The sequence below is a fragment of the Vulpes lagopus genome, chromosome 23 (assembly GCF_018345385.1).
Source record: "Vulpes lagopus strain Blue_001 chromosome 23, ASM1834538v1, whole genome shotgun sequence".
Lineage (NCBI taxonomy): Eukaryota > Metazoa > Chordata > Mammalia > Carnivora > Canidae > Vulpes > Vulpes lagopus.
The window spans coordinates 16,780,642-16,792,822 of record NC_054846.1 but is presented as its reverse complement, the minus strand read 5'-3'; positions in this window follow the sequence as shown (position 1 = coordinate 16,792,822).

Sequence of the window (12,181 nt, the reverse complement as noted above, 5' to 3'; positions counted from 1 at the left end):
ATGGTTGCAAAATGGTGACTTTCTGGCTTCAACTACATTTATGAGTTGGCATGCAATTTGCTTTCAGGCAAAGCTTCCTATTTCCCCCCATCTCTTTACTTAATCATTTTTATATCAGTATGGAATCATAATTCATACTGTATTTAACGAGTTCATTCAGTGGGTTTATCCAATCCACCATTTTCATAATTTGTTTGGCTGCTGAAATTGTTCCATCTTTTGAGTACCTTTTGGTAAGATTTTTTTTTCCTAGTGTCTTGGCCTAGCAACACTGTAGTAATTTAGGGTTAGTCCACAGCTGGGTTTCTCTTCTGTGTACTCATTCTGGGTAATCTCATCTAATCCAATAGTTTAACCATCATCTTTACACTGATGACCTTAAATTTATATTGCTAGCCCAATCCTGCCTCCTGAATTCTAGATTTGCATTTCCAATATCCTACTTCATTCTCTAATATCTAAGAGGCATCGAATTTAAACTACTCTCCAAACCTGTGCACCACTCCCCTTGAGTTTATCCCATCTCAAGCAAGTACAATTCTCCTGAACCAAAGCTCAAACTAAAATTCTTGGAGTTCTTCTTGATTCCTTTGTTTTCTTCACATCCCACATCTATCTATCAGCAAACCCTATTTATCCTCCAGCTTCAGAGAACATCTACTACCTGACTGCTTAGCATCACTTTAATTGCTCTCATACAAATCCAGGTAGTCATTATTTGCCACCTAGATTATTGCAGTAGGCTCCTGAATATTCTCTGTGCTTCCACTTTTACCTGCTTTCCACTATCTGTTCTTCAATCACTACAGAGATCATTTTAAAGCGTATATTATGGCATTCCTGTGTTCAAAAGCTTCTTAATGGAGTCATATTTGTTCAAATTAAAATTCAATAACATAATCATGGCCTGTAAGGTTCTGCATAATGTGCCTGGTGATTATCTGTTTGACTCATGCCTTTCACTCCTGTCTTTCCTCAGTACATTTCATCCATTCTTGTCTCCTTGCTCTTCCTCCACCTTTCCAAGACAGATCATGCCTCAGGACCTTTGCATGTGCTGTCTCCTCTGCCTATATGCTTTCTTTCAGATGTTTGCATGGTTTTACTTTTTTCCATCCTTCAAGTATTCACTCAGATGCCACCAAATAGGCTATTGCTGACAACTCATCAAAAATAGTACTCTTGGGCAGCCCAGGTGGCTCAGTGGTTTAGCGCCGCCTTCAGCCCAGGGCCTGATCCTGAAGACCCGGGATTGAGTCCCATGTCGGGCTCCCTGCATGGAGCCTGCTTCTCCCTCTGCCTGTGTCTCTGCCTCTCTCTCTCTCTCTCTCTCTCTCTCTTCTCTGTCTCTCTTTCACTCTCTCTCTGTGTCTCTCATGGATAAATAAATAAAATCTTTAAAAAAATAGTACTCTTTTATCTATTCATTTGCTTTTTCCTTAGCACATTTCACCACATGATATATTTATTTGCTCATTTTTTTCAAAACATTTGTCTTCCCCACTAGAATGTAAATTCTGAAAGCAGAGACTTATCTTACTTATCTTTATTTTTCAATGTTATGTTTTCTTGCCTATTGAAGAGTGTCTCACACATATTAGAAAATAAAAATGTGTTGAATTAATGAAAACGTTGATGGTATTCTGCTATGATAGACTTAAAAAACCCTTTTTAGAGATAGTCTTGCTAATATATCCAAAATTCCTGGTGTTTGCTGGTGCCAAGTCTTCTACCCCAGGACAGACTTGCATGGCACTACCAAAATTATTTTCCTTCTTCTGTGCTTCTTGGGGCCCCCAAATTTCTGCCCCACTTCCTGAATGCATGGCACAATGTTCTTTAGACTGGCTGATACATTTAGTCAGGTTATATTTTTGTCTTGCTGGCCTGACAGTCATTTGGTCTATAAAATGATTTTGCCCAACCATGGTCTGTGATCTTACACTTTAACTCTCAAAAGCTAACCTTGATGCCTGTTTTCCAAATTCCTGGTGACACCACATTATTGCTTCTTGTTCTCAAACTCACAAATTGTTCCTTGTGAACTTTGCTCACAGAATCATTTCTCACATAGAAGAACTTGGCGAATTTTCCTTATACGCAATAGCACCTCTGGTTTGGATTTTGTTAGTTGGATTGTGTTACATACTATCTAATGAGAATATCAGTATACATTGTTGGAATCATGACATTCAGAATCATGTTCTTGATTTTCTTTTACCATAGATATAACAATCTTTACATATTATTTGGTGTCACTTATGACAATTATTATACTGTACTGTACTCTACATCATATGCACACATGTTTACATGTAAGACTCCAAAAACCTTGTGGAAAGAGTAAAACTTTCCACTTTTATAGATGAAGAAATGGAATCTTGGCAGGCATAAGTAATTTTTCCCAAGACCATTCAAATAGGACTACAAAAAAAAAAAAAGTCTACTTACATTCAAACCCCATTCATCAAACTCCAAAGCCTGTTCTTTTACTACTATATCACATTATTTCTCTCAGCATACCGAGTAAAGAGCCCTGGCTCTTTATAACTGTGACCTCTACAAGCAACCTACCCAATATTCTCGGTGCAAAGTTGCTTTCTTTTGAGTGCCTTTAACAAGTGCCTGTGGATTCTTGTTAGATATGATTGAAGCACTTTACATTCTAAGCCAAGCAGAATGTATAATATATGTAAGCCTCAAATCTGCCAATAATTCTGGATAGGTTTAATCTTTATCTACTTCTACTTCTTTTCTTCTAATGGATTGATACAGAGCAGCAGTTCTCAGCAAGGGGTAATTTAGTTCCCCAAAGGATCTTGAACAATATTTGGAGACATTTTTGTTTATTACAACCACAACTACTGACACCTATTAGGTAGAAGACAAAGATGTTGCTAAACATCCCATACACAGAACAACCTTCCATTCTAAAGAATTATCTAGCCCAAAACGTGAAAAGTATTGAGGCGAGAAACTTTTTGTTTTTTAATATTTTATTTATTTCTTCATGAGAGACACAGAGAAAGAGAGAGAGGCCGAGGGAGAAGCAGGCTCCACACAGGGAGCCCGATGTGGGACTCGATCCCAGGACCGCAGGATCACGCCCTGAGCCGAAGGCAGACACTCAACCGCTGAGCCACCCAGGCATCCCGAGGGAAGAAACTTTAATCTAGGTCAGCCAAGATAACTCAAAAAGCCCAGATGTTAACAACAGGATTTGAAGTTCAGACTCTATTTACTAGCTTCCCTAGACATTAGCTATTTATCCACAAAATGAGAATAATAATATTTACCTGGCATAGATTACTGTGAGGTTTAAATGAGATAGTGTCATATAAACATCTAAGAATGCTGTCTGACATGTGGCAAACACTCCATATATATTCATTATTGTTACTACTGGCATGTATTCTTTTTACCTCTGTGCCAGACAAGTGAGTGCTTCTGTTTTTCCTTGAAGGATGAAGGGATAGCCTTGCCCCCCCACCCCAAAAAAATTGCTTCCTTGATTTAGGGAAAAACTGAATTTTGATGGTTAGTAGAAGTACTTCTTTTATACCACACCATGTCTGCTCCAAAAATTGAGCATCTGTGATCACTTTACACTTTTTCTGATCCTTTCTGTGAACTAGCAGATTGATTTTTAAGCTTATCCTGTTGACATTTTCAGTTCCTAGGAAGTAAGACATTTGTTTTTCTCTCAGCTTTGTCCCTGTGGATAACTCTACCCTGATGGCACCCATCTTTTAGGGATTTCAACAATCCCCCAAATAAACCTAAGTCCATATGCTAAAGGGCCTAAAAAGAGTCAGAAGTGTGATCAAAGGAAATTGAAACTTTTGGTCTCACCACTCCCTTTGGATTTTCTTTTTGTTTGGTTTTCTTGAAACTTCAAATTTGCCAGGGAACCAATTTTCTTTCCTTCAGGTTAATGCATGTGTTCTCAATAATATGAGAAATTGGAAGAAAAGGTTTTGGATAGAAAAGGTTATTACTGGAGAATGTGAGAGGATTAACTACAGTGAAGGAGAAAAGATACTTCAGCCTAAGGGATTTAAAAAAATTTTTTTCACTCTTATGTTTTAATATGTGGGGAATCCCATTGTCCATGTGGGAAGATAATTTGACAGAAATTTAGGCACAGATTAGGCTGAGATTCGAATATTCCTAAATGTTTCCACTGTCTCAGTCTGGACTAATTGTATGGTCTAAGCCTCAATTAATTTCTTCACCATGTCATGAAGATAATAATATATTAATAAGATAATTTTGAGAACTAAGACCACCCTTCTGCAAGGACCCAATGCATAGTAGGCATTCGACATTATTATTATTTTACATTTCTAATATCCCTTTTTGCTCAGAGTTTCTGACTCTCTTTGGGAGGAGGAATCCCTGGTATGCTCCAACACAGAAACTTTATCAAAAAATTCTAATAGCTTAAATTCTGATGTGTCAGGTTTTGTTTTTTGGATTTTGTTTTTGCTTTGTTTAGTTTTTATTTGGTGGTTGTTCTTTTCTCACAGCTCTCTGATATAGAGCAAGATAAAAGATTTCTGTTGTTATTTTTCAAACTAACTCTTCTTATATACAAATATTTTAAAGAGAAAATTCTAGAAATAAATTTTAAGCATTTATTTGTGTGTTGGAGTCTAGACCAGATAGCACTGCAAGTCCATACTATAAACTACCCCATCTAATCAAAGCACACAGGAATGATAAAATATGTGAAAAACAGATTAACATCTTCCTGTACCAGCTGTTGAATAGCTACTCAGAGAAATCAAGGGCTGAGGTTATAAGCCTGCTGGGCTCTAAGCCTTGAAGGATGAAGAGGTCACTAAAAGTTGACTTTTGAGGGGTAGCAGGAGCTAGAGTAGGGTGGACAAGCCTGTAATGGGAGACTGAAGAGCTTTAAGAGTCACCTGAGACTACCAGTTGGATGGAGCTGCACACTGTGTTGGGGGAAGGCACACACACCAATCCAACAACCCAGACTGGAGCTAACTAAGAATCAGGTAAACAACTGGATATGTGACTGCTCCAAGATCATTTATATTTTGCTGTCACTGTTAGTCCAAATTCTGTACCTGATGAAATGGAGGTCAGGGTAGGCAATCAGAAGACAACCAATGACTAAGAAAGAGGGAGAAAAGGAAAAAGGAACAATAAACAGAAACAACTCCTACTAAGAGTCTGCATAACACAACACTCAGGAATGTATAGAGAGCTGATACTATGTAACAATCACCAAACTCAGTAATAAGGAGATGGATTAACTAGTAGAAACATTTTTTAAAAATTACTTGTTAGTGAGACAATAGGAAAATAGAGCAAACATATTTTTAAAAATATTTTATGAAACAAAATTAGGTTGGTGTGAATCAGTAATAAGTTGCGGGGGGAGAATAAACAGGTATATAAAAGAACCTGTTGCATAAATTTGCAATTGAAATATGTTTATTAATTTTTTAAAAGATTTTACTTATTTATTCACAAGACACAGAGAGAGAGACAGACAGACAGAGACACAGGCAGAAAGAGAAGCAGGCTTCATGCAGGGAGCCCGATATGGGACTAGATCCCAGGACTCCGGGATCACGCCCTGGGCTGAAGGCAGATGCTCAAGCACTGAGCTACCCAGGCATCCCTATTAATTTTTTTTAATTCCATGGATAAAATAATACCCTAGAATGGGGGGGGGGCAGTTATAATTACCAAATTGGAATATAGACCTGAGGAATTCTTTCAGAATACAGCTTTGGGAGATAAGAAAAGGAAAAGCACAACAGAGAAAGTAAGAGACACAAAGTGTACATGAGACACTAATAAATTGAAGTCTCATAAGTTTCCCAAAGTTGAGAATAGAGGGGATGACAGAGAGGCAATGTCTGTTCAATGTGGCCAAGATTTTTTCCACCTTTGAAGAAATATGAAAAATGTACACATAAAGCCAAGCCAGATAAATGAAAATAATTACTCTAAGATCATATCTCAATGGAAGTATTGAATACCGAGAACAAATAAAGAATCTGATGAGCCTTTGAGAAAAATAAAAATATTATCTACAAAGGAATGACAGATCTACAGCAATGATCTCATAAAAATAAATAAAAGGTAGAAGATTATAGAATAAAATCCTCCAAGTACTGAAGGAAAATAAATACCAATTTCACATTCTAGACCCAGCTGAAGTACCACTCAAAGGAGAGAGAAGTTGAAGACATTTTCAGATATTCAACACAAAGAGAATTTATCACCCATAGGATTCTATTGGAGAAACTACTAATGGGTACAATTTAACAAGAATAAATGTTAATCCAGAAAGAAAAATATTACAGATGGTGACAAAATATATACCATGAAAATTACTGGTTTTTTGGTCAAAATATCTACAAATCTAGAATTCTAAAACTAAATTCTGCACAATGAAGAGTTAAATTTCTCATTCAGGAGAATAGAAGTAATGAAAACTCTAGACATAGAAAAATGTATTGGAGTATACATGCTAATATATTAATAAACTAGTAATAAAACAAATTGATCAATCTAACAGAAGGCAGACAGGAGAAAAATCAGAGAAGGAAAAGTATGATAAGGGCAGCCCCGGTGGCACAGGGGTTTAGCGCCGCCTGCAGCCCAGGGCGTGATCCTGGAGACCCAGGATAGAGTCCCACGTCGGGCTCCCTGCATGGAGCCTGCTTCTCCCTCTGCCTGTGTCTCTGCCTCTCTGCCTGGCTCTCTCTCTCTCTCTCTCTCTCTCTTAAATAAATAAATAAATAAATAAATAAATAAATAAATAAATAAATAATTTTTTAAAAGTATGATAAATGGAAAACACAAAATATTAGAAATAATTCCAAATTCAACAGTCTAAAATGTGAAGTGAGAGATTTTTAAAAATTATATCATACCTTTGAATACTACAATAATCTAAATATCATTAAATTAAAGATTAAAAATTAAAATTACAAAATATTTGCAATGAATAACAGAAATATTACATATCAAACCTAATAGACACAGCTAAACATTGGTTAGATAGAAATTTTAGACAAATGTAATTATTCTAAAAATGAGAGGTATTAAAAACAAATTAGCTACAAAGCTATAAAATGAAAAAAACAGATTATCCCTAAAGAAGGTGGAAATAAGGAAATAAAAGAGACAGGAGCAGAAAATAATGAAATAGAAAAAAATATACATAATCACAAAAGTAATAGGATGTTGCTAAAAAGACTAATAAACAACCTCTAGCAAGGTTGATGTGAACACTTTACATTAATTTGTTTAATCCTCATAGGAACTCTATATGGTAGGTACTATTAAGACCTGGTACAAGTAAATATTAATATAGAAAGGAAAAGAAGAACATAGCTATAAATGCAATAGGTACTTTACAAATAGTAGCAAATTCTGACGACAATTTTTTTCAAGGACATTGAAAATTTGTCAATGTCAATTACCAAAAGTAACTTACAAAAAAAAAAAAAAAAGACAAACCTCAATGCCTATTTTAAAAAATGAAACTGAGGTCTACAATATCTCGCTCAAAAAAGCCATTAGTAAGCTGAGGCAACCTTACAGAATCATTTTATTAATTTCAAATCCTATCTTATATAAAAAGTTTTACATAATAGAATTAGGGAGAGATTAACAAATTGGTGTCAGGAAGCTAATGTAACTTTGAAAATAAGACCTGATAGAGAACTTAAGAAAAACCAAAATTATAAATAATCGCATGTGGTAATATAGATGAAAAAGTCCTAAATATAATTTTTGCGAATCCAATCCAGCAGTGTTAAAAAATACCTTGTATCCAAGGAGGTTTTCTCATAGGAACTCAAGAATGATTCAACATCAGAAAATACTGCAGGAGTGCCTGGGTGACTTGGTTAGTTGAGTGCCCCGCTTTTGATTTGGGCTCAGGTCATGATCTCAGGGTCATGACATCGAGCCCCATGTCAGGCTCTGCACTGGGCATGGAGCCTGCTTGCAATGCTCTTTCTCTCTCTCTCTCTCTCTCTCTCTCTCCTCCCCTTTGCCCCTCTCCACCTCTTGTGTACATGCATGCTCTCTCTCTAAAAAAAAAGAAAAAAGAAAATACTGCAATGTAATTCACACATTGACATTAACATGACAAGAGAAAAACTAAGGAAAAATATGTACATATATATAGTAAAACTTAATATGCTCATTCTTCATGAATACAGTAGCATTGCCCATTATCACTCATCATTTATCATTATTCATCATTGTGCCAAAGTTCACAGTCAAGGAATGGCTCACAGAAAAATAAATGAGTAAAGAATAAATAAAGCAATTATTAGTATACAGCATATTTATCAATAAAGAAGATATATGATTTCTAAACAAACAATTTAGAGCTCACAATAAAGTTCAGCAAGGTGGTTCGACAGAAGGCCAATATATAAAATCAAAAGGAATGGGCATGTTTTAATATATTAAATATGTAAAATAAAAAAGCAATAGCCAATTAAAATTATAACAAAATGATACTGATTATAATAGCCAGAATTATAATGTACCTAGGAAAACACCTAACAAAAATATGTAAGCTTGTATTTATTTCCTGTGGCCACCTTAACAGAGTAGCATAAACTAAGTGGGTTAAAATAACAGAAATTCCCAAGGATCCAGAGCCTAGTAGTCTGAAATCAAGGTGTTGGCACTGCCAACTCTGCCTTTAAACTCTCAAGGGGAGGATTCTTTGTCCAGCTTCTGGTAGCCAGGCTGCCTCGTGGTTTGTGCTGGGTACCTCTAATCTCTGCCTCCCTGTTCACGTGGCGCTTCCCCTAACTGCGTCTTCACATGGCTGTCTTCTTATAAGAACAATCATACTGGATTACTGTCCCACTCTTTCTGTATGACCTTTTTTTTAACTAATTACATCTATTATGACTCGATTTCCAAGTGAGATCACATCGTGGGTACTTTGAAAATAAGAAGTTAAGATTAAGGGGGTTAAGATTTCACCAAATATTTGCAGGCACACAATTCAGCTTATAACAATCCCCAAATTCGGGATCCCTGGGTGGCGCAGCGGTTTGGCGCCTGCCTTTGGCCCAGGGCGCGATCCTGGAGACCCGGGATCGAATCCCACGTCGGGCTCCCGCTGCGTGGAGCCTGCTTCTCCCTCTGCCTGTGTCTCTGCCTCTCTCTCTATCTCTCTGTGACTATCATAAATAAATAAATAAAAATTAAAAAAAAATCCCCAAATTCAAACTATTAATTCTTTTATGATTTATGTATTTATTTGTGAGAAAGAGAGCAGGAGGAGGAGGGACAGAGGGAGACAGAGAATCCTCAAGCAGACTCCCTGCTGCAAGGAGATCCCCAAAGGCAGGGCTTGACCCCAGGATCCTGAAATCATGACCTGAGCCAAAATCACGAGTCAGCGCTTAACTGACTGAGCCATCCAGGTGTTCCTCAGACTATTATTTAAGGTAATGGAAGTCCCGCATCAAAGACACAAATAAAGAGACCTTTAGAACAACCTGATTTCACATTGACTGTCAATTCTCCTGATTACTTGGCTCAAGCAAGGAAAACTGCATGCCATGGGGAAATGAGGAGGTGATGCATATGATGGCTTAGACAGGATTTGGGCTTGTATTGGTGATTTGGGAGAAAGTCTAAGGAAGTGAAGGTTTTCTCTGGACTGGATGATGTCAGAAAGCAGAGGTAACGGTTTAGGGATTGTGGTTTACTGGCAATCTCAACTTTATCTAAGAGGTGCGAAAAACAAGTCATTTTTTAAGTGTCAAATAAGTAACATTCACGCCGATCTGGGAGGGGGTGTTAGGTCATCTTTGTGGTTTGTGCGGTGTCCTTATTTTCATCTGTGTCATTACATAATTGCCTTGTTTTGGTCTTGTTCCATCACAGGCTCAGTGACCTCATGTAATGTAGTTCTGTGACGTATTTGCCACCATCCAGCTGTCACCACGCAGTCACCAGCTGATGGCTATTTTAAGCATCATTCCTTCATCTCACCTGAACTAGTGATGAACTGTACCATGATCATGAATGAGGATAATATAAAGATGTCAATTTTACCCAAATAATTGATGAAATTAACTTGGAGAGTAAATAGACACAGTAAGGAGGACTATGGCAAATTGAAAAGTGCATGCTCCTGGCTAAGAGCATTAGCATTTTCAAAAGGACAAACAATTCATCCTTGGAATTGATTCAATCTCCATTCTATAATTAAGGTGACCACACATTCTAGTTTACTCAAAACAGTGCTGACTTATACCTATTGTCCTAGCTTCCAAATTAGTTAGCATTTTCCCCAGATTTTTCATTTTTTTACCAAAGAATTAATTTCAATAATTATATTAAAAATAAGCCAGAATTAGATTGGTAAACCTCCCCTGTGCACTTCTGGCTTCTGTCATAGCTATCATCTGGCAGTATGTGATGTATATGTGCAGCAAGTAGTCTCATTCAATATGGGCTTAGTTCAGGAAATCAGTCTTCAGTGCCCCATCTCTCTTTTCCAAACCTTTTTTCATAAGTAATATAATTTACATCTTCATTCAAGGACAACATGCAGAGTAGTCCCCAATAAAGCAAAGTGTGTGCCAACAAGGGCTGCTAGAGACAGCAACTTCTTTGGGTATCCTGTTACAGTAGGGAAAGGTTTGGGGGTGGGGAGGTTGAGTATATTTTTATTTACTAGGGATGCTCATCAGAGTGGAAGCTCCTACCATTAGTCTTACAGAAATGTAAATTAAACTCAGTTCATTAGTTTTAGCAATATCCTGGCTTTTAGTAGTATTTTCCTGCTTTATTGAGGTATGATTGACAAATGGAATTGTAATGTATTTAAAGCATACAACGTGATGATTTGGTATGTGTTTCTGCTGTGGAAGGTTTCCCACAATCTGGTGGGGCATATATCTGATGCCACCGCCTCTGCCGGCTACATGGTATACCAGACAGTTGTGCTCAAACCCCTGTCAGAGTTTCCAAGATGTACTGAATTTCCAGACTTTGAGTTGGTGGAGTCAAGTAAGAAATACAGCAAGTTACAGGTTAGGTGTGAAGTGAAGTATGTACAGGAAATGGAGACCAGTCACCAATAAAAAGTAGAGTGTAGCTTTATAACTTACACTTATTTTGGTAGCATATTTTCTCTCCCATTTTTTATTCAATCATTTATATATTATTATGGACTCACAGAGGTTTTTTTTTAGCCTTAGGGTTAAAATTCAATATTATTAGAGTTTGTTCTAGAATTTAAAATTTGTCATTCTAAAACATTACACTTTACTTATTTGTAACTTCTAGGCAAGTGAGAAGCTTCACTCCCATGGTCTGCAATGCATTTACCTCTTTGTTCCTGCCTGAGTATACCTGTAAAATCATTTCAGAATTGTTAACCCATATCTTGTACAGTAACATTTTAATTTTCCAACAAACATATTTTCATAGCCATCAACTCAAGAAATCTTTAACATTCATCTACAAATTAAGGACTGAATTTATTTCTCAAAAAATTTTCTAGGAGTTATTTTAAGATTATGCCCAAAGATGATTAACTTAAAATGTACAGACTCAGAAGATGCCTTTAAGTATAACACCATGAAGTAGGACATTTGTTTGAATTCATTACTAAATGGATTTTTGCTTATTTTCAAATCCAATTTTTCTTTCATATTATCTCCAAGTTAAGTGATATCTATTAATGTGCTAACTCTATCAGCAGAAAAAGACAATACACAAAGTGTATTATATTAATATAATCATATCCTATAAAGGGGAATATCATTTAAGGCAGTTGTAATGCTAGTATGATTTTTTTCATGTTTCATGGAATTACAGTGAAGTGGGTTTTTTCTGGAATTTCATTCTCTCAAAGGTGAGGCATCTAGTATTTTTTTAACTGCTTTTGTAAATTAAGTTAAAAAGTCCAATATTGAAAATGCAGTTTTTATTTTTGCAGTGATAACATCAATATAAATTTTATGAAGAATGGGATTATGGTAAAAACAATGCCCTTACAAAATTAAGAAATATTTGGGGCAGAAATATTCTAAGAATAGGTTGTAGTACACACACAATTCAGACTACATACCAGTAAGCTGCAGCATTCTAAAATAGAAACTGCAGTTGTGGAATTTCACACACACACACACACACACACACA